The sequence below is a fragment of the Dipodomys merriami genome, unplaced genomic scaffold, assembly GCF_024711535.1.
Source record: "Dipodomys merriami isolate MVZ:Mamm:240054 unplaced genomic scaffold, mDipMer1.0.p SCAF_9, whole genome shotgun sequence".
In the NCBI taxonomy this organism is placed as follows: Eukaryota; Metazoa; Chordata; class Mammalia; order Rodentia; family Heteromyidae; genus Dipodomys; species Dipodomys merriami.
The window spans coordinates 5,152,735-5,179,074 of record NW_027206512.1 but is presented as its reverse complement, the minus strand read 5'-3'; the positions used below and the strand labels follow the sequence as shown (position 1 = coordinate 5,179,074).

General features: G+C 37.3%; 1 pseudogene; it reads right to left on the bottom strand.

Annotated features, from left to right (window-relative positions):
* Positions 1-260: 260 nt before the first annotated feature.
* Positions 261-1,404, bottom strand: LOC138820934 (leucine-rich repeat flightless-interacting protein 2 pseudogene; annotated as a pseudogene).
* Between the last annotated feature and the right edge of the window lie 24,936 nt (positions 1,405-26,340).

Genomic DNA, 26,340 nt, shown 5'->3' with positions numbered 1-26,340 from the left:
ACTGTGTTTCCTGTGCATGCTTCTGCACACTGCCTAAGGGACCCTTGTCATGTAGGCATTCTTGGCATATTGCCTTTGCACTCAGTCAAATGTGCCTTCAGCCTTGCTTAGAAAGAACAGTGGTTCCAAACAGTCTGTTAAAAAATAGATTCAAGTCTGCTTCAATCTAATAAATTATAGTCTTAAATAGTACTGAAATAAGTTTGTGCAAAGATATATGTCAGCCCCTTTCATAGAGCCTAGTTAAAAGAGGAACCTCCCTACTGCTGGGCCAGAACTGCTGGCCTGTTGGCTTTCCTCTTTTTCAGCTGCTAGCCAGGCCTCTGTTGATCATCTCCTTTTTCTCTATTTTGTTCAATGCTATTTGTGACTCTTCTTGTAGCCTCCTCTCTTTCGCTTTGAGCTCATCTTAGATTATCTCAGCATTTTATCTGCAGTTTAGCAGGCTTTAGCACCTGTCCCTCAAGCTGGCTCATATTTTGCTCCATGGTGGTTCTATTCTGTTCTGCTGTTGGAAACTTAAATTTGTCTGTTGCCATTCCTCTCCATCTCAATAAACTGTAAGTCTGAGCTGTTATGCAATTCTGCCAGGTTGCATGCTGTGCCTTTATTCCTGGAGCACTCTGCCATTCTTCCTATAGCTCAAGCTACATCTTGCTACTCTGATAGCTACTTCCTCCAGCAAGTTCCTATAGGCTTCCATCGAGTTGCCTTTCTCCTGCAATTTCCAAGACCTGGGAAACATCTGATACACAACAGCAATGGCCCCAACCATGGATTTATGACAGGAGTGCTATGGAGGATTATAACCCAGGCACACTTTTCAATAAGCTTGACCTTTGGTCAAAGGCCTTCTGTAAGTTCATCTATCTATGCATACTCCTTCCTTTCTAAGTGCTTTGCTTTTTCATCTTTTTCTCTATCAAATTCTGCTGTTTGTTCCTCCTGTTCTTCAATGATATCTCTGAGAATGTTTACCTAATAAGACCTGATAGCTTCTTCTTGTTTGATTGTGCATTGAAACCATGGCTTTCTTAAATTTCTCTTCTACTTCAGACAAAGCATCTTGCAATTCACTAGTGAAGTGTCCTCACTTCTTTATCTGGGTAAGTTTATGTTGAGAGGGAGATTTTCCAGATGATGACCTTATGTTATTGTCAGCACACTATCATGTTTTTCATCCAATTGTTGGTTGTATATCCAGCTCCCTACAGTGTATTTCTGGCTTTTGTACTACAGCCTACTTTGCTGCTAGCCTTGCTTCTGCCTCTCTGACAATGATATTTAGAGCTTCACCTTCTGTAGAAAATTCATGTTTTGGGATATTATTTTTCTTTCAGAGCCTATAGTCCCCACTTGTGTTCTAAATAGTCTTCTTGCTTTGAAAGTGATTTCACTCTCCATTTAGCCCTTAGTGATGGTGGTTATCTTTTCCACTATTTATTTTGCTTCTAAACTTCTTAACTTATCCTCACTCATGTCTATGGGCAGACTGTGGTTTTGGTGCCACCCTGAAAGAGCTCACAAGGATGCGAAATGAAGGGTGAGAGGCCTTGCAGCCTCCAACCAGCAACCAACCAGGCTTGCTGAATGGACCCCATGAGCCCCTGCTCCTGCCCTTGGCCAAGCAGTCATGCCTTATGTTCTTTTTTTTTTCCTTTTAATTGTGAAAATACCATACAGGGGGTTACAATTACATGGACAAGATAATGAGTACATTTCTTATCAAGCATTGTTGCCTCCTCCTTTGTTTCCCATTCCTATCCCTCCCCATCTCCCACCCAGCCTCCAACTCCCCTCCCCCGCCAAAGTTATAAAGTTCATTTTTCTACATAACTACTTGTACATCTCATTGTTGTAATGGGTCCACTTGATTTTTTTAAATTTTTATTTATTTTTTATTGTGAAAATACTGTACAGAGGGGTTACAATTACATGGGCAAGATAATGAGTACATTTCTTTTTTTTTAATTTAATTTTATTTTATTTGTGAACATACTGTACAGAGGAGTTACAATTACATGGGCAGGATAATGTGTACATTTCTTACCAAGCATTGCAGCCTCCTCCTTTGTTTACCCTTCACATCCCCTCCCAGCCTCCCCCCTCCCCCCCAATCCCAATCCTTCTCCTTTCCCCCCCCCCCACCCCCACCCTGCCCCGCACCGACGTTGTAAAGCTCATTTTGGACCTGACAACTTGTATTTCTCATTGTTGCAACAGGTCCACCTGTATCCTTAAACCACCTCCTCCACAAGTTATACTTCTTATCAAGCATTGTAGCCTCCTCTTTTGTTTCCCCTTCCTATCCCTTCCCAGCCTTCCCCATCCCCCCACCCAAGCCTCCCCACCCACCAAAGTTGTAAAGTTCATTTTCGACATGACAACTTGTACTTCTCATTGTTGCAACGAATCCACTTGTATCCTTATTTAAACGACTTGTTTTTCCCCTTCCCCTCCACAAATTATACCAACATCAAATACAGTGAAAGCAGGGGTTATACTGTGGGGGAGGGACATACAAAGCAACAAAGAAATAATCTTATAACTGCGTTAGAAACAAATGCATGAAAGAAAATAAACATTTGAATACATATCTTAGGGTTCATTTTCCTAACCACCTTCTCTGACCTTTTCTGCTTAACTCAGACATATACTAGATATTGCAAATAAGGGAAACCATGGGACCTATGTTTCTTTGGGCTTGGCTTACTTCACTTAATATAATTTTTTCCAAGTCTTTCCATTTCCTAACAAATGGGGCAATGTCATTCCTTCTGATGGAGGCATAGAATTCCATTGTGTATATGTACCACATTTTCTTGATCCATTCATCTACTGAGGGGCATCTGGGTTGGTTCCATATCTTAGTTATAGTAAATAACATTGCAATAAACATAGCTGTGCTGATAGCTTTAGTGTGGTCCTGTTTGTGATCATTTGGGTAAATGCCCCAAAGTGGGATTGCTGGGTCATAGGGGAGCTCTATGTGGAGTCTTTTGAGGAACCTCCGTACTACTTTCCAAAGTGGTTGAACGAGTTTACACTCCCACCAATAATGAAGTAAGGTTCCCTTCTGTCCACATCCCCTCCAGCATCTGTTGTTATTAGAGTTCTTGATTTTTGCCATTCTAACTGGGGTGAGGTGGTATCTTAATATTGTTTTGATTTGCATTTCTTTTATGGCTAGGGAGGTTGAGCATTTCTTCATGTGTCTATTGGCCATCCTTCTTTCCTCTTCAGAGAATTTTCTCTTTAAGTCTTTAGCCCACTTATTTATTGGGCAGTTGTTTCTTTGAGGATTTGTTGTTGGGGGATTTAATTTTTTGAGTTCCAAGTATATTTTAGATATGAGACCCTTGTCTGTTGTATGGCTAGTGAAGATCTTCTCCTAATCTGTGGGCTTTCTATTGATCTTGCTAGCTATGTCCTTTGTCATGTAATAGCTCTGCAACTTCATGCAATCTGCAATGGGTCCACTTGTATCCCTATTTAAACAATTTGTTTTTTCCCTTCCCCTCCACATATTATCCCAACATCAAATACAGTGAAAGCAGGGGTTATACCGTTGGGGAGGGATATACAAAGCAACAAAGAAATCATCTTAGAAATATGTTAGAAACAAGCTAAATAAAGAAAAAAAACATTTGAATTCTTATCTTGGGCTTCATTAAGCCTAACATCAACTCATCTGTTTCTGCTTGTCACAGACATATACTAATTACTGCAAATAAGGGAAACCATGGGACTATGTTTCTTTGGGCCTGGCTTACTTCACTTAATATAATTTTTCAAAGTCTTTCCATTTCCTAACAAATGGGGCAATATGCCTTATGTTCTTGACCTGGCAACTCAGACTACAGGCCTGGCAGTGCTAGATCTACTTCTTGGTTTGAGAGGAAAGTTTTTGCTTTAAAAGTCAGTCTTAGCAAATATGAAGGATGTGAACTTTTCACATTATGAGCATCTACCAGAAGCTATAAGAAAATGTGACCACATCTGCTTCTCTAGATACGCAAGGTTGACTGGACCAGAGCTTTTGCACCCCAGAGAAGTTTTCTTGTTTAATCCGTGTTCTGTTAAGCACCATATGCTAATCTTGCTTACACCTAGGGGAAAATTTGGCAAAAGCTAAAAACTCCATACCTCAATGACAGTTTAAATAGACATCACCTCCCAGAGAATATCTAAATGTGATAACTTTATGCAAATTGCCCATAAAGGGACTAAAATTTCTGACCTACGATAAACAAGTTGTGCAAAGTAGTATTGTTTAAGGGACACCCAAACACTCCATTCCATTTTCATAACCCTGTGTGGAATATAATTTTATCTGAACTTATAAATAATAGAACAGACTAATCAGATTTGCTGCTACTTATTTTTTCCAAGGTAATCAGATCTATTTCAGAAGAGACACAGGCTGGCTCCCCAAGGAACTTTTAGACTTGGTGATGGAGATTAATGGTTAGGAAATGCATTAGGGAATTTTCTTTAAATCTAAACCATGGAAAGGAAGGAAGCAGGATTGGGCCAAGGGAGGGTCTGATACATGATGCACTTCCACTAGAGGGAATTTCATATTTGTTCTGAGGGTAGGTATTAAGAGTAGCCATGTGCATATGCTCTTCACTTGGGGAAGAACACCTTCTGGGCAAAGCAATTCTTGTATTCAGCACATTCTACACCTAGTAGTAATTTCTTTTAGTTGTAATATGGGCCATAGGACTCAGTATTATGGGCTGACCTATGTGTCACCAAATTCATGGATAGAAGTTATATATCTCATCTCCTCAGTATGTGGCCATAATTGGAGTTAGGGTGTTTAAGGAAGTGACTGAGTAAAAGTGAGGTCTTGAAGGTAAGCCCTAATACAATAGACCTGCCATCCTAATAGGAAAGATAAAATTATATTCAGAGAGACCCTGGTCACATATGCTCACAAAAAGAGGACCAATAAGAAGGTTTACCTCTGCAAGAAACCTGAGAGACTTAGAAGGAACCTGACCAAATTACATTTTAATGTCAGATTTCTAGCCTCTAGATCCATGAACAAACTCCTTAGTCTATAGTGTGCTAGAGTTAGGCACCAAAAGAAGCCATTTACAATGCCATTGCATTTTAACTTGTTTCTTTATCATCAGGAAGTATGAGTTTAATTTAGACTCTTCTGGGAGGATCATAATTCAAGAGTAGCTTGGGTTCTTAGATCCCCCAGAATTAGAAGACTATCAAAACAAGCTGGATCTGGTGGCATAAGAATGAGATCCTATCTGGAGCTGATTCTGGTGCAGGGTTATAGATAAGGATCTAGCTTTAGTTTTCTACAAGTAGTTAACCAATTTTGCCAGCACCATTTACTGAAGAGGCTGTCTTTCTTCCATTCTACTTTTTTAGTTCCCTTATCGAAGATTAGATGGCTATACTATAGGTCTGTAGGTTCATTTCTGGGTTTTCAATTCTTTCCATTGGTCCTGAGGTCTGTTCTTGTGCCAGTACCAAGCTGTTTTGATTACTATAGCTTTATAGTAGAGTTTGAAATTTGGTATTGATATTCCTCCAGCAGTGTTCTTTCCGTTGAGGAGTGTATTTGCTATTCGGGGTCTTTTATTGTTCCATATGAATTTTTGGAATGCCCTTTCTATTGAGCAGGAGGATCCTAGCTTAAAGTTTGACTTGGCAAAAGCACAAGATCCTATCTGAAAAGGAAGAACCTCAAAATGTCTAGGAGTGTGGTTCAACTAGTAAAGTGTGGGATCCACTTTAAACATCAACAAACAGAAACAAAAACAAAAACAAAACAATAACAAAACCAAACAGCTGAAATTATTATTTAACAATAAGAGAGCTATGTTGGTTAAGATTAGTGTCTTCCAACAAAGCATATTATTTATTTTACTGACTTGGTGATGTTGGAACTTTGATAGCTGTGAACATTCAGTGTCAGGAATGGGTTAACACAGCTAGAGAAAGCTGGTCCCTGAGCTGGAGTTGATTTTCATGCTTGCATTTAAAAGGCAGGATCATTGGAGTGAAGTTGTTGTTAACTGGCTGGCTTTCAAGCGTGGGGGGATGCCACTGATTGGCTGGCTTTCAGAAGCATGTTCATTGAGGTGAATTATCATTGATTGAACAAACAAATTTAATTTCATTTCTGGTTGTTACCTTTTAGCATGACTATAAAACAATCATTTTTTCCCTAAGCTTCGGAAAACAGTGCCTTGCAAATAAAGGTGTCAATAAATATTTGCTGAGCTAATTGAAAAATAGAAGATGCCAAGTAGGAGTGTAGATTTCAGGGGAAGCTGGGCCTTAAGGAGTCACTGTGGTAGAACTGGAACATAAAGCCTCAATCTGGGAAGACAATCTTGGACATATGAGCAGGAGAAAGGAAATCTGAGCTCAGATGCCTGGAATTTTGCAAAGATAGCTTCGCTTTGACATTGTAATTGATACCTGGAATTAGTCTGAGAAAAAAAAAAGCCACAATCAATATGTAAAAAGAATTGATATCTGAACAAACTTTCTTTTTCCTTCCTTGTTCTGAGGGTGGGTCTTTAGAGCAGCCATGTTCATATGCTCTTCACCTGGGGAAGGATATTTTCCTTCCTTCTCTCCCCCCCTCCTTCCTCCCTTTTCCCCTCCTTCTCTCCCTCCTTCCCTTCCTTCCTTCCTTCCTTCCTTCCTTCCTTCCTTCCTTCCTTCCTTCCTTCTTTCCTTCCTTCCTTCCTCTCTCTCTCTCTTCCTTTCTTCCTTCCTTTCTTCCTTCCTTTCTTTCTTTCTTTCTTTCTTTCTTTCTTTCTTTCTTTCTTTCTTCCTTCCTTCCTTCCTTCCTTCCTTCCTTTCTTTCTTTCTTTCTTTCTTTCTTTCTTTCTTTCTTTCTTTCTTTCTTTCTTTCTTTCTTTCTTTCTTTCTTTCTTTCTTTCTTTCTTTCTTTCATTACTGTTGCATTGGTTCACCCTTTGTCCTACCATGTCTGTGATCCCCCTCTCTCCCCCAAATCAGATAAACTTTTTTTTTGTTTTTGTTGGTTGTGGGGCTTGAACTTTGGGCCTTGGCACTGTCCTTATACTTTTCAGCTCAAGGCGAGTGCTCACCACTTGAGCCACAGCACCACTGCTGTTTTGCTGGTGGTTAATTGCAGATAGAGTTTCACGGACTTTCCTGCCTGAGCTGGCTGTGATACTCAGATCTCATCCTTCTGAGTAGCAAAGATTACAGGCATGACCCACCAGTGCCCAGCTGAGATAAACTTATATACAAGACAGAAATAAAAAGAAAAAAACAACCCTCTTGTTTCCATTTCTTGGAGTTCATTTAGATAAGCATCATTTTATATAGTCCTTTGCATGTAGCTATTGAGATATTGCAATCCTCTGCTAAGAATATCCTAAACATATATTAGTTATTACAAATGAGAGAAACCAGGCAGTCTGTGTTTCTTTGGGTCTGGCTTGCTTCTAGTCTTCCAAGTCTTTCCGTTTCTTTATGAATCAGGTGATGTCATTCTTTCTGATGGAGGCAGACTACATTTTCATTAATAATTCAGCTACTGAGGGGCATCTAGGTTGGTTCCATATCTTAGCTTTGATAAACAATGATGTAATGAGCAGTCACGCTGGTAGCTTTCGTGTGGCCTTGTTTGTGGTAATTTGAGTAAATGCCCAGGAGTAGGATTGCGGTCATGGGGTAGTCTGTTTAGTCTTTTGAGGAACCTCCATAATGCTTTCCAGAGTGATTGAACAAGTTTACATTCCCACCCACATTGTAGTAGTGTTACCTTTTGGGCACATCTTTGTCAATATCTGTCACTATTAGTTTTTTTTTTTTTTTTTGATAATAGACATTCAAACTGGGGTGAGGTGGAATCTGAATATAGTTTTAATTTGCATTTCTTTTATGGCCAGAGATATTTAACATTTCTTCATGTGTCTAATGTCCTTTCTCCTCCTCCTCCTCCTCCCCCTCCTCCCTCCCTACCCCCCCCTCCTCCTCCTCTTCCTCCTCCTCCTCCTCCTCCTCCTTCTTCCTCTTCTTCTTCTTCTTCTTCTTCTTCTTCTTCTTCTTCTTCTTCTTCTTCTTCTTCTTCTTCTTCTTCTTCTTCTTCTTCTTCTTCTTCTTCTTCTTCTTCGTCTTCGTCTTCGTCTTCTCCTTCTCCTTCTCCTTCTCCTCCTCTTTCTCCTCCTCCTTCATCTCTTTTTAAGTGTTTAGTCCACTTATTGATAGGGTTGTTGTTTCTTTAAGGATACCATGCAAAATCTATAAATTCAGTGCAATACCCATCAAAATCTTCAATGAAATAGAAGAAGAAATCCAAAAAATCACATATAATAATAGAATACCCTAAATAACAAGAACAATCCTTCGGTGGAAGAACAGTGCTGGAGAAATATGAATACCAAGCTTCAAACTCTATTATAAACCTGTAGTTATAAAAACAGCTTGATAGTGGCACATGAACTTGCCTAGGGACCAATGGAATAGAATTGAAGAGCCAGAAATGATCCCACAGACCTATGGCCACCTAATCTTTGATAAGGAAGCCAAAAACACAGGATGGAAGAAAGACAGCCTTTTAACAAATAGTGCTGACAGAATTGGCTATACACGTGTAGAAAACTGAAGTTGGATCCTTGTATATCACCCTTCACTAGAGTCAACTCTAAATGGATCAAAGATTTCCATATAAGATCACATACCCTAAAAATATTATAAGAAGGCATAGAGGACACCCTAAGTCTCTTTGGCACAGGATGAAACTTCCTAAATCAAGATCCAGAAACACAAGTCAAAGAAAGGCTGGGTAAATGGGATCTCATCAAACTGCAGAACTTTGGCGTGGCAAAGGACATAGATAACAAGATAAATAGAAAGCTCACAGACTGGGAGAAGATCTCTACTAGCTATACAACAGACAAGGGTCTCATGTCTAAAATATACTTAGAGCTCAACAAATTAAGCGCCCCCCCCAACAAATCCTCAAAGAGAATAGATTTCTGATCTCTTTATTTTTAAGGTAGGGCACCAAAGTCACCTCTTCTTTGTGTAGTTGTCATGCAAAGACTGATTTTCACTGCACAGGCCTTTTTCATTTGTCTTCACAGAAATGTAGCATGGTATAGATGGCAGCTATGTCTAGGAAGTGCTATCCACAGCAGCAGGTAGAGAAATCACAGATAAGGGTACCTGAGAGTTCACAGTGAGATTTGTTGGTAGGGAGGCAAGGTGTGAATTGACCTTAATAGATTAAGTGAATAGAATAATTAGTTTTGGTGGGATTTAGGAAATCAGTAACTAGACTGAAAATGAAGAGGTAGTATTTGCTATGATGTATTAACCACCCTAGAAAGCTCTGCAATCTGCAATTTAATGTTACACTGTGCTAGAAACTAAAGAATGCACCATCAACATCAGCTTCTCAACAAGAAGGTGAAGAAAGGGCAAAAGGTAGATGCATGTGACTTCATCATCATGGAGAAGGACGTCACAGAAAGACCTTTTGCTGCTGCTTGGAAAGAAATGAGGGTTAGTAGTCATTTGCACATGATTATTTGCTCTTCCTTGAAATTCAAAGCAAAGATGAAAGAAAATGAACTTAACAACACAACATTGACTGGTGTGAAGAAAGAAGAAAAATACTTAGAATTCTTAGGCCTTGCTATTTCCCTTTTGACATTAAAACAGTGCTTTAGAGAGTTTGATAAACATTCATGCCTTTGAAATGCCTTTTTAAATCATCCAGAGGCATCAGATTTGATCTGATAATTAGAACTAAGATTCAGATCTCTTTTTTTTTTGGTAATTTTTAAAGTATTTTGCCTCATTTTTTTTATTTTTTCTGGATTTTATTTTGTGCTTTTTTTATATAATAATGACTATGCATTGATGCTATATAATGTTAACTACTCTTAAATCTCTGAGTCTAGAGAGGTCTGAGGACTCCTATTGGAATATTATATATGTATATATATATGTATGTATATATATATATATATATATAAAATCTGCTTATCATACCTAAGAGAAAGATTAGCTATCTCTTTTTATTAACCAGATACTTCTATATTAAAACCATTTTTTTTTCAGGTAAGGGGTAGGTTTATTCAGTAGACCTGCTGGGACCAGGCAAGGTTGGCACTCCACGTGGCTGGGAAAGGCCTGGGAAAGAGAGAGAGCTGGGAAAGAGAGAGGAAAGAGAGAGAAAAGAGCTAGAAAAGAGCAGAGAGAGCAGAGCGAGAGAGAGCAGAGAGAGAGAGCAGAGAGAGAACTAGAAAAGAGAAGGGAGCTGGGAAAGAGAAGAGAAGGAAAAAGCTGAGAGCTAGAAAAGAGCAGAGAGAGCTAGAAAAGAGAAGGGAGAGCTAAAACCATTCTTATGTAAAAACTAAACATTTGAAAATATACTGGCACTCATGAGCTGCTTTAAAAAAGTGACCTATGTTACAGAGATTAGCATTTGGGGTGAGTGCTCAGTTTGGGTATTGCCTTCCCATATAAGGGCAAGACCTCAGGATCTCCAGTTTCAAGCTCACAGACTACCTTCCAAATTATAGATTATAATTACCTAATCTGAGATTGTGTCAATGCTAAAAATGCATGTATTTTTGAAAAGCACTTTTATTTGAAAGGCATGGGATCTGTTATAAAAAAAGATTTGTATGAAGCAAAAGGAGACCCCGAGCAAAGCAAAGCTCTGAATTCATGCCATTGCATTAGGCTGAATAGAGAATGGGGCAAGATGAAATTATTTCTGCTGGGAACAGGGGTCAGAGACCCTGGAAATGATTCTGGAATTGCTGAGTGGTAGATAGTATAAGGCACCTGACTTTGAATTATTAGGACCTATTCAGAGAAACAGATGAATGTTAGAGGTCATAAACATCAGATAATGAAATTAATGACTTTTTATTTCCAATGCCCAGGCCACGTTGCAAAATAGAAAATCAAAGCTATGACCTTAGTGCTGGTGATGGTCTTCTGGTAGCAAGCCTCTCAGTACCACCTTGATGATGAGATCAGATGAAGATTTTGATCTTTATTGCAGGCAAAATTGCTTTGTGTAAGAAAATCTTTATGCTGCTTTTTCTCTGCTACACATTCTCATCTCTCCTAGAAAAATAGCAAGAGCCTCATTTTCACTTCCAAATATACATTTTCATTTTTCCTCATCTTTCAACCCATCCTTTAAATTTTTTTTATTGTAAAGATACTATATAGAGGGCTTACAATTACATGAGTAAGGTAATGAGTACATTTCTCATTGAGCATTGTTATAACCTCTCCTTTGTTTTTCTCCAGCCATCCCTTCCTGCCCCGCCTCCTCAATTCTTCCATCCTTCCTCCTGAAGTTTTAAAGTTCATTTTCAACATAGTGTCTTCTACATCTCATTGTTACAATGGGTCAACCTGTATCCTTGTTTCAGCATTTTGTTATTTTCCTTCCCCTCCCCAAATTAGAAAAATATATATACAAGATGAAGGGAACTGGAATCAAATACAGTGACAACAGGGGTTATACTTGGGGGAAGAACATACAAAAGAAACAAAACAATCACATAGTACATAAAAAACAGCAGCAACAAAGAAAAAACTTCTTTTGGGGGTTCATTTCGTTTAGCATTATCTTATATGGTCATACGTACAAAGCTTTTGACCTTTTCTGCTTGTCTTACTGGTAAGATTATTCTAGATGTATACTAGTTATTGCAAATAAGGGAAACCATGAGACCTATGTTTCTTTGGGTCTGGTTTACTTCATTTAATATATTTTTTCCAAGTCTTTACATTTCCTAACAAATGGGGTGGTGTCATTATTTCTGGTGGAGGCAAAGAAGTCCATTGTATGTATATATATCACACTTTCTTGATCCATTCATCTACTGAGGGCCACCTGGGTTTGTTTGCTATCTTAGCATGGTGAATAATGCTGCGATAAACATAGTTGTGCTGGTAGCTTTACTGTGGTCTTGTTTGTGATTGTTTGGGTAAATGCCCCAAAGTGGGATTGCTGGGTCATAGCTAGGGAGCTCTATGTGGAGTTTTTTTGAGGAACTTCCATATTGCTTTCCAAATTGGTTGAACAAATTTACACTCCCACCAACAATGCAGTAAGGTCACTTTTGGCCACATCCCCTTCAGCATCTGTTGTTACTAGATTTCTTGATTTTAGCCATTCTAACTGGGGTGAGGTGGAATCTAAATGTTTTGATTTGCATTTTTTTTATGGCCAGAGAAGTTGAGCAATTCTTCATGAGTCTGGCCATTCTTATTTCTTCTCCAAAGAAGTCTCTCCTTAAGTCTTTAGACCACTTATTAATTGGGTAGTTGTTTCTTTGAGGATTTGTTTTTGGAAGATTTAATTTTTTGAGTTCTAAGTGTATTTTAGATATGAGACTCGTCCATTTTATGGCTAGTGAAGATCTTCTATCAATCTGTGGGCTTTCTATTGATCTTGCTAGCTATGTTCTTTGCCATGCAGAAGCTCTGCAGTTTCATGCAATCCCATTTGTCCAACTTTTATTTGTTGTGCTTTCAGGTCTTTATTAAGAAAATTTCTGCCTGTGCTAAGGAGCCCTAGAGTTTCTCCTATTCCTTCCTGTAATGTTTTCAGATGTCTGCTTTTACTTAGAGGTCTTTGATCCATTTGGAGTTGATTCTGGTGCATGCCAGGTGGTATATAAGGATCTAGCTTTAGTTTTCTACAGGTGTTTAACCAAGTTTGCCATCACCATTTACTGAATAGGCTGTGTTTCTTCCATTCTATTATTTTAAGCACCCTTATTGAAGATTAGGTGACTATAGGTCTGCGGGTTCATTTCTGGGTCTTCAGTCCTATTCCATTGGTCCTCAGGTCTGTTCTTGTGCCAGTACCAAGCTGTTTTGATTGCCATGGCTTTGTAGAAGAGTTTGAAATTTGGTATTGTTATTTCTTCAGCACTGTTCTTTCTGCTAAGGATTGTTTTTGGTATTTGGGGTCTTTTATTGTTCCATATGAATTTTTGATTGCTTCTTCTATTTCATTGAAGAATGAAGTTGGGATATTAATAGGTATCACATTGAATTTGTAGATAGCATTTGTCAGTATTCCCATTTTTATGATGTTAATCCTTCCTATCCAGGAGCATGGGAGGTTTTTCTACTTAGTTCTGCTTTAATTTCCTTTTTCAGATTTTTAAAGTTTTCATCATAGAGGTCCTTCCCTTCTTTAGGTAAGTTAACTCTAAGCTATTTTTTTTTATGAGTCTATTAGAAAGGAGTTGCTTTTCTGATTTCAGCAGCATTCTTTTCCTTATTGGCATACAGGAAAGGCATTGATTTTTGAGGGTTAATTTTATACCCTGCTACTTTGTCAAAATTTTGTATCAGCTGGAGTAACTTGAGATTGGAGCCAATGGGATTCTTTAAATACAAGATCATGTCATCTGCAAAGAGGGAGAGTTTTACTTCATCTTTCCCTCTTTGAATCCCTTTATGTTTGCATCTTGTCTTATTGCTCTAGCTAGGCATTCTAATACTAAATTGAAGAGGAGGGAGAGACTGGACATTGTTGTCTTGTTCCTGAATTTAGAAGAAATGGCTTTAGCTTTTCCCCATTAAGTAAATGGTGGCTGTGGTTTTGCCATACACAGCCTTTATTATATTGAGGAATATTCCATGGATTCCTAGTTTCTTCAGAGCTTTAATCATAAAGGAGTGTCAAATCTTGTCAAATGCCTTTTCTATATCTATTGAGATAATCATGTGATTCTTATCCTTGCTCCTGTTGATGTGATGTATTATATTAATTGATTTGCGTATATTGAACCAGCTTTGCATCCCTGAAATGAATCCTGTTTGATCATAGTGTATGTTTTTTTTGATGCGTTGTTGAAGTCGATTGGCCAAATATTTATTCAGAAGTTTTGCGTCGATATTCATCGAAGAAATGGGTCTGTAGTTCTCTTTCTTTGATGAGTCCCTGTCTGGTTTTTGGATGAGGGTTATGATGGCTTCATGGAAAGAGTTTGGGAGTGAAATTTCACTTTGAATTTCATTGAATAGTTGGCAGAGTATTGGTGTGAGTTCTGCTTTGAAGGCCTTGTAGAATTCAGCTGTAAATCCATCTGGTCTTGGGCTTTTCTTGGATGGGAGGTCTCTTATTGCTGTTTCTATTTCAATAGTTGATATAGGTCTGTTAAGTTGGTTTAAATCATCTTGGTTTAGTTTTGGAATCAATATTTGCTAGAAATTCATCAATTTTTCCAGATTCTCAAATTTATTAGCATAAAGGTTTGAGAAATATTCCCTTATAGTGTTCGAAACCTTGGTTGTTTCTGTGGTGGTGTTTCCATTCTCATCTGAGTTTGTTTATTTGGGTATGTACTCTTCTTTTTCTGATAAGATTTGGTAAGGTTCTGTCAATTTTGTTCATTTTTTTTGAAGAATGAACCTTTTGCTTTGTTATTCTTTCTATATTTTTGGACTCTTATTCATTTAATTCTGATTTAATTTTAATTATTCATTTCCATGTACTGAATTGAAGTTTGACTTGTTGCTCTTTTTCAAGGAGCTCCAGGTGCCTCATTAATTGTTGTCAACCCATCCTTTTCTAGCTCCAGTATTTGTGCTAGTCTAAGAAAAGAAACGTGTTGGAGTCTCTGGGTCAGCCAGAGAACACAAAGGGAAATATGTGACTCTGGAATGACTACAACCCAGGGTTCAGATGCTGCCACAATTCTGACTCTGTTTGCTTATTTATTTATTTATGTATTATTTGTTTTATTACTAGGATTTATACTCAGGGACATGTGCACTCAGTTGACATTTTTTGCAAGAGGTTGGTGCACTACCACTTGACCCGTAATTCCAGTCCTGACTTTTTGCTGGTTGATTGGAGATAAGAGTTTCTAGGCTGTCTGCCAGGTTGCCAGGTGGTTTTGAACTGGAATCCTTGGATCTCATCCTTCTGATTAGCTAGGATTACAAGTGAGGGCTTCTGCTGATAACTTAATCTCTTATTAATATGATTATCTTTCAAGCAGTATTAAATTTTCTATGTCAGTTTTTACTATGGGAAAATAATTAAAATTCATAATAGAAAGTTGGCTTGCCATCAGAGACAGACTAATTCTCTTTTAAATCTGATTGTGTTGTTTTATTACAAATAGAGGAGAGTATGTTAGATTCAGATAGAATGAGATATTATAACAGAATATGGGAACATAGCTATTTTTCATATTTAACAAGTTAATATATACTATATATCAAAGTGTTCAAATTGCTTATGCATCAAATAGTGAATGAAAGTTGATTCCAGTATAGCAAAATGCCATGGGGAGGATTCTGACTATGTTGGTTTGGGATATTTCCTGTCATGGATTGTGAAGCTATGTAGTTTGAGTTTGGTGTAATATTTACCAAAAGTTCATGTATTGCACACTTGGTCTCTAGTGTGGTAATACTGGAGGTAATGAGATCTTTACTATGTAGAGACCAGTTGTGGTCATTATAGGCCCCTCTCTCCTCTCTGGCTGCTGGCATCTATGTGACTTGTCTCTCTTGCTCTCTCACCATTGGAGTTCCTTCAAACTTGAAGTGACGGAACAAAGTGAACCTCATAAAGATGGACAATTGAAGTGTCTGATCATTGGCTTTCAGCTTTCAAAACCGAGCTAAATAAAACTTCTTATACACTTTACTTTGCCTCAGGTCTTTTATTATAGTAACAGAAAATGGAGTAATCACAGGAGATGATTGTCAGTCTCAAGTAAAAGAGAGAAAATAGTTCCTTAAAATCTTTTTTTCTGGAAAAAATAAGCCTTGTAAAACAAATACAGATATTTCTTTGACAAATAACCCAATTTTAAGTGATTCTTTTTTGTAATCCATTAGTATATACCCACAGAACTCAATGATTTGAAGTAAATGTATGGAAATTATTTCATATTTTATAGTAAAAAAGACCATGTAGCAGTTAGAATTACTTGTTCTGGCAGATTTTTGGACATGTCCAGTATTTCTGCAAAACCAACAGGCAAATTTTTAAAAATATAGATTTATTGTTATTATTATTTTTTTTATTAAGGTGTTGTACAGATGTGTCACTATTCCATATTTCAGGTAATAAGTGAAAATTCTTTTTGTACAATGTCATACCTTCCTTCACTTCCCCCTTCACTGTCCTGCTTTTTTCCATGTCTATAAGTTACATAGTTAATTTTTTACATAGTGTATATTTAATACCATGACCTCATTTGTTTACTCTTCCTTCCTTCATATATATGTCCTCTTTTGCCTACCACCCAGAAGACAAAGAAAAACCCAAAGCAAAAATGAATGACATTGATAAGAACAACAACAACAACAAAATAAGCCAATTTAACAAGCAGATGTAGTAATGATAAAAAAAACAAGTATTATGACTTTGTGGTAATCATTTACTACTGTCTGAATTTTTTATGTCATGTCTGTGAAAATGAACAAACACCCAGAGTCTTGACCAAAGGTTGTGGTAGGAGGATTTATTATCAATCATAAATGTAGTCCAGCTGTTGATAATCGTTGTCATATATAAAACTCTCACAAAATTAGGCAAATGCTTTGCTTGTTAAAGACAATTGCTTTTACAGATTAATTTAATTTTTCAATGGTCATTAAATGACTGAGGACTCATTAGTAAAGTGTTAATTTGTAATATAATTAGGAAATGAATGGGACCCTAGTATTTTCTTAATTTGCACCTTAAATTTGGAGACTAAATCTCTTTCTCTCTCCCTCCCTCTTTCCCTCCTCCCTCTCTGTATGTGTGTGGTATTTAGATAATACTTATTTCAAGGTAGTCTAGGAGTTTTATCTTTGTGATTTTTAGAAATGAGTTGAACTTTATATTTCACTCTTCTTTTATATTTTACAGGTGATACTTTACCTGGACAATTTATTTAGTAGAATGATCTACTAAAAATGGTCAATTAAAAAAAGTCCTGTCAGAAATATCAAAAAGGACCAAGAATTCATCCCTAAAGTGTTTTTACCCCTTTAATTCATGAATCTCGTGTGATGACAGCTGTGCACTCAAAATTAAGAAAACAATAGCAAAGCTTAATGAGATTTAAATTATTATAATAAAAATCCCTTCAAGTTCGTTTTTTTCTGTCATTTAAAACTCTGTTGCAGAAGGAACTTGATTTAGAATAAATAACATTTTTCTTTTCCTCCAAGAGAAATGATATAGCAGTTATTTTTCGATATGGATTGTCAAAATTTTTTTAGATATATGATAGGCTAAGTGATGGTCCCCCAAAGATGTCTGCACTCTTGTCTCTGGAACCTGTGAATATGTTAAATTGTATGGAGGAGTCCACAGATAAGATTAAGGATCTTGAGGTGGGGTAGGTGAGGTAATGTTCTGGAGTATTGAGGTAACTCTAGGTAGCCCCATTCACGCAGTAAAATGTGGCATCTGCCACATCCCAGTCATGTTTTTTTTTTTTTTCCTTCAATGATTTTTTTTTCAAGTACTGTCTTACATTTTGTCCAGGCTGATCTTGGGTTGTGCTCCTCCTACCTATGTCCTCCTACAGGCTGGGGTTATAGGGATGGGACACCACTTTTGGTCATGGATTGATTCATAGCTTTTTGTTGAATCACAATCTCCACCTACAGAGCAATAGGAATTACAGGCAATAAAGGTCTTTTAAAGAGTGAGGCAGGAAGATCAGTCAGTCACAGGGACTGTAAAAAAGGAAGCAAGAATTTAGAATAATGAAGGAAGGGAAGCAACAAGAGAATTCAAGTAGCTTCCAGAAACTGGAGTGGCCAAATGAATGTATTCTCCCTACAACATACCAAGTCAAGGACATTGTGATTTATCCCTGAAAAATTCATGTTGGATGTTTGACCTCTAAATCTGTAAGAAAATAAATTCTTTTTTTGTTTTCAAGTTAGGAAATTTGTTACTGAAGCAATAGGAAAATATTTAGTGCTGTGGCATTTGCCTAAATTTTATTGCATCATTGGTGCTTAAGTCAAAAAGCATATCAGTCAAGTTTATCATTAGTCAAGTAATCACTAGTGATGTTATCAGCCACACAAAGTATGGTTTTGGAACAAAGAGCTGAATCAATGCCAGTCTGATTATTTGCTTAATTAACTAACATGTATTCAGCAAATATTTTTTTCAATCCCTACTATGTGCGTGGTGGACAAAATAGAGCTAGCATAGTTAATATATAATTGTGTACATTTATTATGTGGGTAGGGACTAAAACTTTCATGAGTGGACAGGTATTGTGTATTATACAGTGTATAATTCACTGTGTGAATAATTTTTCACCAACTCTTGAGGTCTTCATGCAGTGTAAGATACCTTAAGTACTCAAAACTTGAAGATGATTTAGCCTGGTCAGAAATTAGATACTGCCTTGAATAAATCATACTTGAGACACATAAGATGAACAGAAATCAGACTCAGAGAGACAAAGGATGCATGTCTTCTGTAATGCTAGATTTAGCTTACAAAATCATAAGTAATCATAAAAATCATTGGGTGGTATGCAAGTATATACAAATATATTAATGGAAATATAGTAGATTCAAGGGATATTTCGAATAGTGTAATTCCTTAGTAAGGCAAAATCAGAGCTCAACAAAAGAAAACACCAGAAAGTGGGTTCTCAAAAGGGGTGGGGTAAGGTCCAGGGGAGAGGGCCAAATGAATGAGAATGAGAAGAGCGGGGAAATGCAGTTAAGAATCCAATGTACATCCTATAAAATTAAGAAGAGTGGGGGAAGGGATGGGTAGATAGGGGAGGGATGGGCTAGAATGTTGAAAGGAGTAATATTGTTCAAGATATATTGTAATCATAAAGTGCTTTGCTTGATGGCAACTCTTTTGTATAACTAAAAAAGAAATGATGGGAAAATACAGCATGTGACTCAATATGTATATATGAAAGTGAAACTTGGAAATGAGATTGATAGGGCAAGGGGTGGGTGGGAGCAGAGAAAATGATGTAAAGGGTGACACTGATCAAGATATATTGTACATATATAGACATGTTAAATTACAACCCAATAAGCAATTTGCTGCTGGCTCAAACCTGTAATCATAGTTACTCAGCAGGCTGAGTACTGAGGATTACATTTCGAAGTCAGCCTGGGCAGGAGAGTCTGTGAGGCTCTTATCTCCAATAAACTAATTTGGAACAAGCTGGAAGTGGAACTATGGTTCAAGTGATAGAGTGTTAATATTGAGCAAAAAGAAGCTCAGAGAAAGCACCCAGGTCCAGAGTTCAAGAATCAGCACAGACAAAACAAATTGCAACCTATTTGTACAACCATTTGAAAAGAACAACAAATACATAATAAAACTACCTTCAACATATGACAGTAATCATGGAGAACAAATCATATCCAAATATAGGCATACATTTTTAGAAGTTTCATGGATGCACGATCAACTGAAATTGTCAAGTAGTATAAAAATTGTAATAAAATTGGATCACCCTGAAACTGTGAATTATTAGAGTGGTTTCAGCTGGATTCCTTTCCATACACAGGACTGTGAACCCAAGTAGTGTCATGTTTTCTATAGATTCCTTTATCTGTGAATTCACATTTTGAATCTGTCCCCCTTTAACACATTTTCAGTTTGATAGAAGTCAAGCTAAAAGCTTCTTCCATATTCTATTTTTCCTTGTGCACACAGAATAAAAGCCAACTTAGTTTACTCCGATTTTATACTCTCTCATAGCTAATAATTTTTTTATTGACTGTACTTGGTTTCATAATATTGATCTCTTACAGAAGTTATAATAGACTCCATGTAAGTTAGAGTTGCTTGGTTTTGTGATTTTTCTCTATGTGTTGTTGTATTGGCTAATTTATATAATTGGATTTTTTCTTATTTATTCCTAAGTATACAGTGATGCTTTTTTCAGTTTAATAAAAGTACATAGTTAATGTCACTTCAAAAGTGGTATTTCAATGGAAACAAGAGTTTTATTATTTGTTGTTTTTATTTTCTTTTTTTGTATTATTCTTTGATCTGTCATGGGGAGGGTAAGGGGTGGGCATAGAAATGGAGAAACAAAGGGTAAACAAAAGCATCAGTGGTACATAGTAGACACTATGTTAACAATAAACTATATAATTTGTGGGTGAGGATGGGAGGGAAAAACTAGGAGAGAGTGAGGGAAGGAGTGACATTGTCTAAAAAGACATGTACATCAAATTTATAATAACAATTATAAAACAAAAATTATAAAGGTGGTATTTCTTCTCTGTTTAATCTCAATATATCCAGTGTTTCCAAAGGCAAACGTTATGTGGGCAAGTATGATCACAGGTGTCCATAACTTTGTTTGTAATCATACTGCTTGTGATGATGACTAGAGAATATTAGAATTTGAGAACTCAAAGAATAGACAAAGAAATCTGTTGAGATGCTGAGGGCATGTTGCAAGCATCAGCATGTGTTTGGCATTAAATTTTAAATTTCACCAACTGGCTGTAGAAATTAAAGATCTGAAGTGAAATTTTGTTTCATATATTATTAAATTTTTTGTAATGTAAGACAGAAAATCATTACTTTGATGGAGGAATTGATATTTGTGAAATGTGTGAGAATGCCAAAATAATATCATTATAAATTAAATTCTAAAAAAAAGTGAAAAATTGAAAAGGAGAGAATAGAACTTTTTGGCCATTCAACTTTTTTTTATAAGTTTCAGATAATTGAGAGAAGATTCTAAGCTTTTAAAAAATCTGGTTGTAACAAATCCTTAAAGAAACAACTGCCCAATAAATAAGTGGGCTAAAGACTTAAAGAGAAAATTCTCTGAAGAGGAAAGAAGGATGGCCAATAGACACATGAAGAAATGCTCAACCTCCCTAGCCATAAAAGAAATGCAAATCAAAACAATATTAAGATACCACTTCACCCCAGTTAGAATGGAAAAAATCAAGAACTCTAATAACAACAGATGCTGGAGGGGATGTGGACAGAAGGGAACCTTACTTCATTGTTGGTGGGAGTGTAAACTCATTCAACCACTTTGGAAAGTAGTATGGAGGTTCTTCAAAAGAGTCCACATAGAGCTAGCTCCCCTATGACCCAGCAATCCCACTTTTGGGCATTTACCCAAATGTTTACAAACAAGACCACGCTAAAGCTACCAGCACAACTATGTTTATTGCAGCATTATTTACCATAGCTAAGATCTGGAACCAACCCAGATGCCCCTCAGTAGATGAATGGATCAAGAAAATGTGGTATATATACACAATGGAATTCTATGCCTCCAACAGAAAGAATGACATTGCCCCATTTGTTAGGAAATGGAAAGGCTTGGAAAAAATTATATTAAGTGAAGTAAGCCAAGCCCAAAGAAACATAGGTCCCATGGTTTCCCTTATTTGCAATATCTAGTATATGTCTGAGTCAAGCAGAAAAGGTCAGATAAGGTGATATTCGGAAAATGAACCCTAAGATATGCATTCAAATGTTTTTTTCTCTTTCATGCGATTGTTTCTAACGCATTTATAAGATTATTTCTTTGTTGCTTTGTATGTCCCTCCCCCACAGTATAACCCCTGCTTTCACTGTATTTGATGTTGGTATAATTTGTGGAGGGGAAGGGGAAAAACAAGTCGTTTAAATAAGGATACAGGTGGACCTGTTGCAACAATGAGAAGTACAAGTTGTTATGTCGAAAACGAACTTTACAACTTTGGTGGGGGGGGAGCTTGGGTAGGGAGGCGGGGGTGGGGGTGGGGGGAGGCAGGGAAGGTATGGGAAGGGGAAACAAAGGAGGAGGCTACAATGCTTGATAAGAAATGTACTCATTATCTTGCCCATGTAATTGTAACCCCTCTGTACAGTATTTTCACAATAAAAAACAAATAAAAATTAAAAAAAATCTGGTTGTAATGTGGAAAATGAATTGGAAGGAAGGAAGAAGAAAAACAATGAAAACATACCAAAATTTGTTCATCACTGTTTTGATAAGAGGATCAATGTGGACACTGCAGTGACAGAAAGGGGAAGGAAGGCTGGAATGGGAAGAACAGTACATGTATTATTCACTTGAACAATAAAGAAACATGCCAATATCTCACTTATTTTGCCATACTACATATTTTATATAAATGCAAACTCAAAGTAGAATATAAATGAAAATTGATAGCACTGTCAGGCCTTCTTACTCATGTTTGCAATTCTAGTTACTTGAGAGACAGAGATCAGGAAGATCATGGTTTGGGGTTAGATCAAACAAAAAGTGAGACCATAACGTAACAGAAAATTGGGAGTAGCAAGCACATCTGTGATCTCAGGACTGTGGGAATCATAAGTAGAAGGATCCTGGTCTAGGTCAGCCACAGGGAGAATCTAAAATACAATTCTAATTGAAATATAGCCAGAAAAGCAGAAGAGGACTGAGAGCATCGCTGAAATTGTTGAGCAGGTCCTTCTAGTGAGTTCAAACCACAATTCCCCGCGGGGGGGCCCCCCCACAACAATGGAAAAAATAAAAACAAAGAAAGAAAAGGGTTAAAATAAAGAAAGAGAAAGCCAGTAGTTAGAAAAGCAAGTTTGTTACTGCTGGATCATGGGAAAGAGTTGCAGGAAACAGAATTACAGACAGTAACAGAGATCACTCTTAGAAGCTTTGTTTCCTTGACAAGGGGCTAAGGCTTGATACTTCACCACAACACCTCAAAGAATGGCTTTTCAGGTGCCCTGGAAATTGTTATATTAATAAGAAAAGAATAAGGCCTTACTATAAACAGGAAAGAAGGGGATGTGCAAGTTACTGTATGCAAAAGTGAATACTAAAACCAGTATTAGGATTTGGTGGTCACCCTTCACTATTGTCATATCTGTGATGACAAGCCAATATTGAGCATGGATTTTCTAGGCAAAACAGAGGATAAAGGGATGGGAAGACAGTGATCATCAAGACTGTCCTCTATGCTGCAGCCCTTACCAATCATGAAACACACCAAGTGGGAAGCCAGAATAGGCTTCTTTTTAAAATTATTTTTATTTTACTTATTTATTTATTTATTATTTATTGCGAAAATACTGTACAGAGGGGTTACAATTACATGGGCAAGATAATGAGTACATTTCTTATCAAGCATTGTAGATTCCTCCTTTGTTTCCCCTTCCCATCCCTTCCCATACTCCCTCCGTCCCCCCACCCAATCCTCCCAGCCCCCCCAATCCTCCCCACCCCCCCCACCAAAGTTGTAAAGTTCGTTTTCGACATAACAACTTGTACTTCTCATTGTTGCAACAGGTCCACCTGTATCCTTATTTAAACGACTTGTTTTTCCCCTTCCCTTCCACGAATTATACCAACATCAAATACAGTGAAAGCAGGGGTTATACTGTGGGGGAGGGACATACAAAGCAACAAAGAAATAATCTTATAAATGCGTTAGAAACAATCGCATGAAAGAGAAAAAAACATTTGAATGCATATCTTAGGGTTCATTTCCCTAACATCACCTTATCTGACCTTTTCTGCTTGACTCAGACATATACTAGATATTGCAAATAAGGGAAACCATGGGACCTATGTTTCTTTGGGCTTGGCTTACTTCACTTAATATAATTTTTTCCAAGCCTTTCCATTTCCTAACAAATGGGGCAATGCCATTCTTTCTGTTGGAGGCATAGAATTCCATTGTGTATATATACCACATTTTCTTGATCTATTCATCTACTGAAGGGCATCTGGGTTGGTTCCAGATCTTAGCTATGGTAAATAATGCTGCAATAAACATAGTTGTGCTGGTAGCTTTAGCGTGGTCTTGTTTGTAAACATTTGGGTAAATGCCCAAAAGTGGGATTGCTGGGTCATAGGGGAGCTAGCTCTATGTGGACTCTTTTGAAGAACCTCCATACTACTTTCCAAAGTGGTTGAACAAGTTTACACTCCCACCAACAATGAAGTAAGGTTCCCTTCTGTCCACATCCCCTCCAGCATCTGTTGTTATTAGAGTTCTTGATTTTTTCCATTCTAACTGGGGTGAAGTGGTATCTTAATATTGTTTTGATTTGCATTTCTTTTATGGTTTGGAAGGTTGAGCATTTCTTCATGTGTCTATTGGCCATCCTTCTTTCCTCTTCAGAGAATTTTCTCTTTAAGTCTTTAGCCCACTTATTTATTGGGCAGTTGTTTCTTTGAGGATTTGTTGTTGGGGGATTTAATTTTTTGAGTTCCAAGTATATTTTAGATATGAGACCCTTGTCTGTTGTATGGCTAGTGAAGATCTTCTCCCAATCCCTGGGCTTTCTATTGATCTTGCTAGCTATGTCCTTTGCCATGCAGAAGCTCTGCAACTTCATGCAATCCTCTTTGTCCAACCTTTCTTTCATTTGTTGTGTTTCTAGGGTTTCTCCTATTCCATCATGTAATGTTTTCAGAGTGTCTGCTTTGACTTCGAGGTCTTTGATCCATTTGGAGTTGATTCTGGTGCAAGGTGATATATAAGGATCTAGTTTTAGTTTTCTAAAAGTATTTAACCCATTTTGCCTGCACCATTTACTGAAGAGGCTGTCTTTCTTCCATTCTATTTTTTTAGCTCCCTTATGGAAGATTAGATGGATATAGGTCTGTAGGTTCATTTCGGGGTTTTCAATTCTATTCCATTGGTCCTGAGGTCTGTTCTTGTGCCAGTACCAAGCTGTTTTGATTACTATGGCTTTATAGTAGAGTTTGAAATTTGGTATTGATATTCCTCCAGGAGTGTTCTTTCCGTTGTTGAGTGTTTTTGCTATTTGGGGTCTTTTATTGTTCCATGTGAATTTTTGTATTGCCTTTTCTATTTCCTTGAAGAATGAGGGTGGAATTTTGATAGGTATCGCATTGAATTTGTAGATAGCCTTGGGAAGTATTGCCATTTTCACGATTTTGATCTTTCCAATCCAGGAGCATGGGAGTTTTTTGCCATTTTCTAAGTTCTGTTTTGATATTCTTTTTCAAGTTTTTAAAGTTTTCATCATAAAGGCCCTTCACTTCTTTGCTTAAGTTAATTCCTAGGTATTTTATTTTTTGTGGGGCTATTACAAATGGAGTTGCTTTCCTAAATTCAGCCACACTTTTCTCATTGTTGGCATACAGAAAAGCCATTGATTTTGGGGGGTTATTTTTATGCCCTGCTACTTTGCCAAAGTTTTGAATCAGTTTGAGTAATTTGGGAGTGGAGTCTATGGGATTCTTTAAATCCAAGTTCATGTCATCTGCAAAGAGGGAGAGTTTTATTTCTTCTTTCCCTATTTGGATCCCCTTTGGGTTTGCATCTTGTCTTATTGCTGTAGCTAGGCATTCTAATACTAGATTGAAGAGAAGTGGAGAGAGTGGACATCCTTGTCTTGTTCCTGAATTAAGAGGAAATGGCTTTAGTTTTTCACCATTAAGTATAATGCTGGCTGTAGGTTTGTCATATACAGCCTTTATTGTCAGAATAGGCTTCTTATAGTTAGTGAGGAAATGACAGCTGGAGGTGACAGAAGTTTCATATGTGATCAGGAAAGTTTGCTACTTTCTTCTTTAATTTTATTAGAAATCTGAACATTAAGATTAATTTTGAGATGAGCAAGCTTAATTTTTTCATGACATTTCTGAGATGCTTCCTTCTTTCTTTTCAGAGAAAGCCCTAGTTAAGGGGAATATGTGACCCAATAGAAGATTACATAGCAGGGTACAATAGAAATGAGTTCTTTACAAAAGGTCTTGAATCACCAAAGCAATCCTGAGGGAAAAGCAGGGTATCACAATTCCAGACTTCAAACTACTACAGAACTATAGAAAGAGAAACAATTTGGCACAAAATTAGGCCTCAGACCAAAGGCTAGAAGACCCCAAAATAAACTGATATATCTAGAGCCATCTAATATTTGACAAGGAAGACAAAACCATATGTTGGAGTTGGACACCAGTGGCTCATGTCTGTAATCCTAGCTACTTAGACTGAGGTCTGAGGACTGAGGTTCAAAATCAGCCTGGGCAGTAAAGTCTATGAGACTCTTATCTCCAATAATCTACCAAAAAAAGCAGAAAGTGGAGCTGTGGCTCCACAGGAAGAGGGGTAGCCTTGAGCAAAAAAAGTGCAGGGACACTTCCCAGGCTCTGAGTGCATGACCCAGGACCAGCAAAAAATAAAAATAACAAATATATGTTGGTAAAAAAGATGGTCTCTTCAAGAAATGGTGTTGGGAAGGCTGAATTATCCATATGCAGAAAACAGAAACCAGTTTCCTTGTCTGTTACTTAGTACTGATATCATTCAAAGTCAAAGAACTCAATGTAAGACCAGAAACCTTGAAACTGCTACAAGAAGGAGTAGCAGAAACAC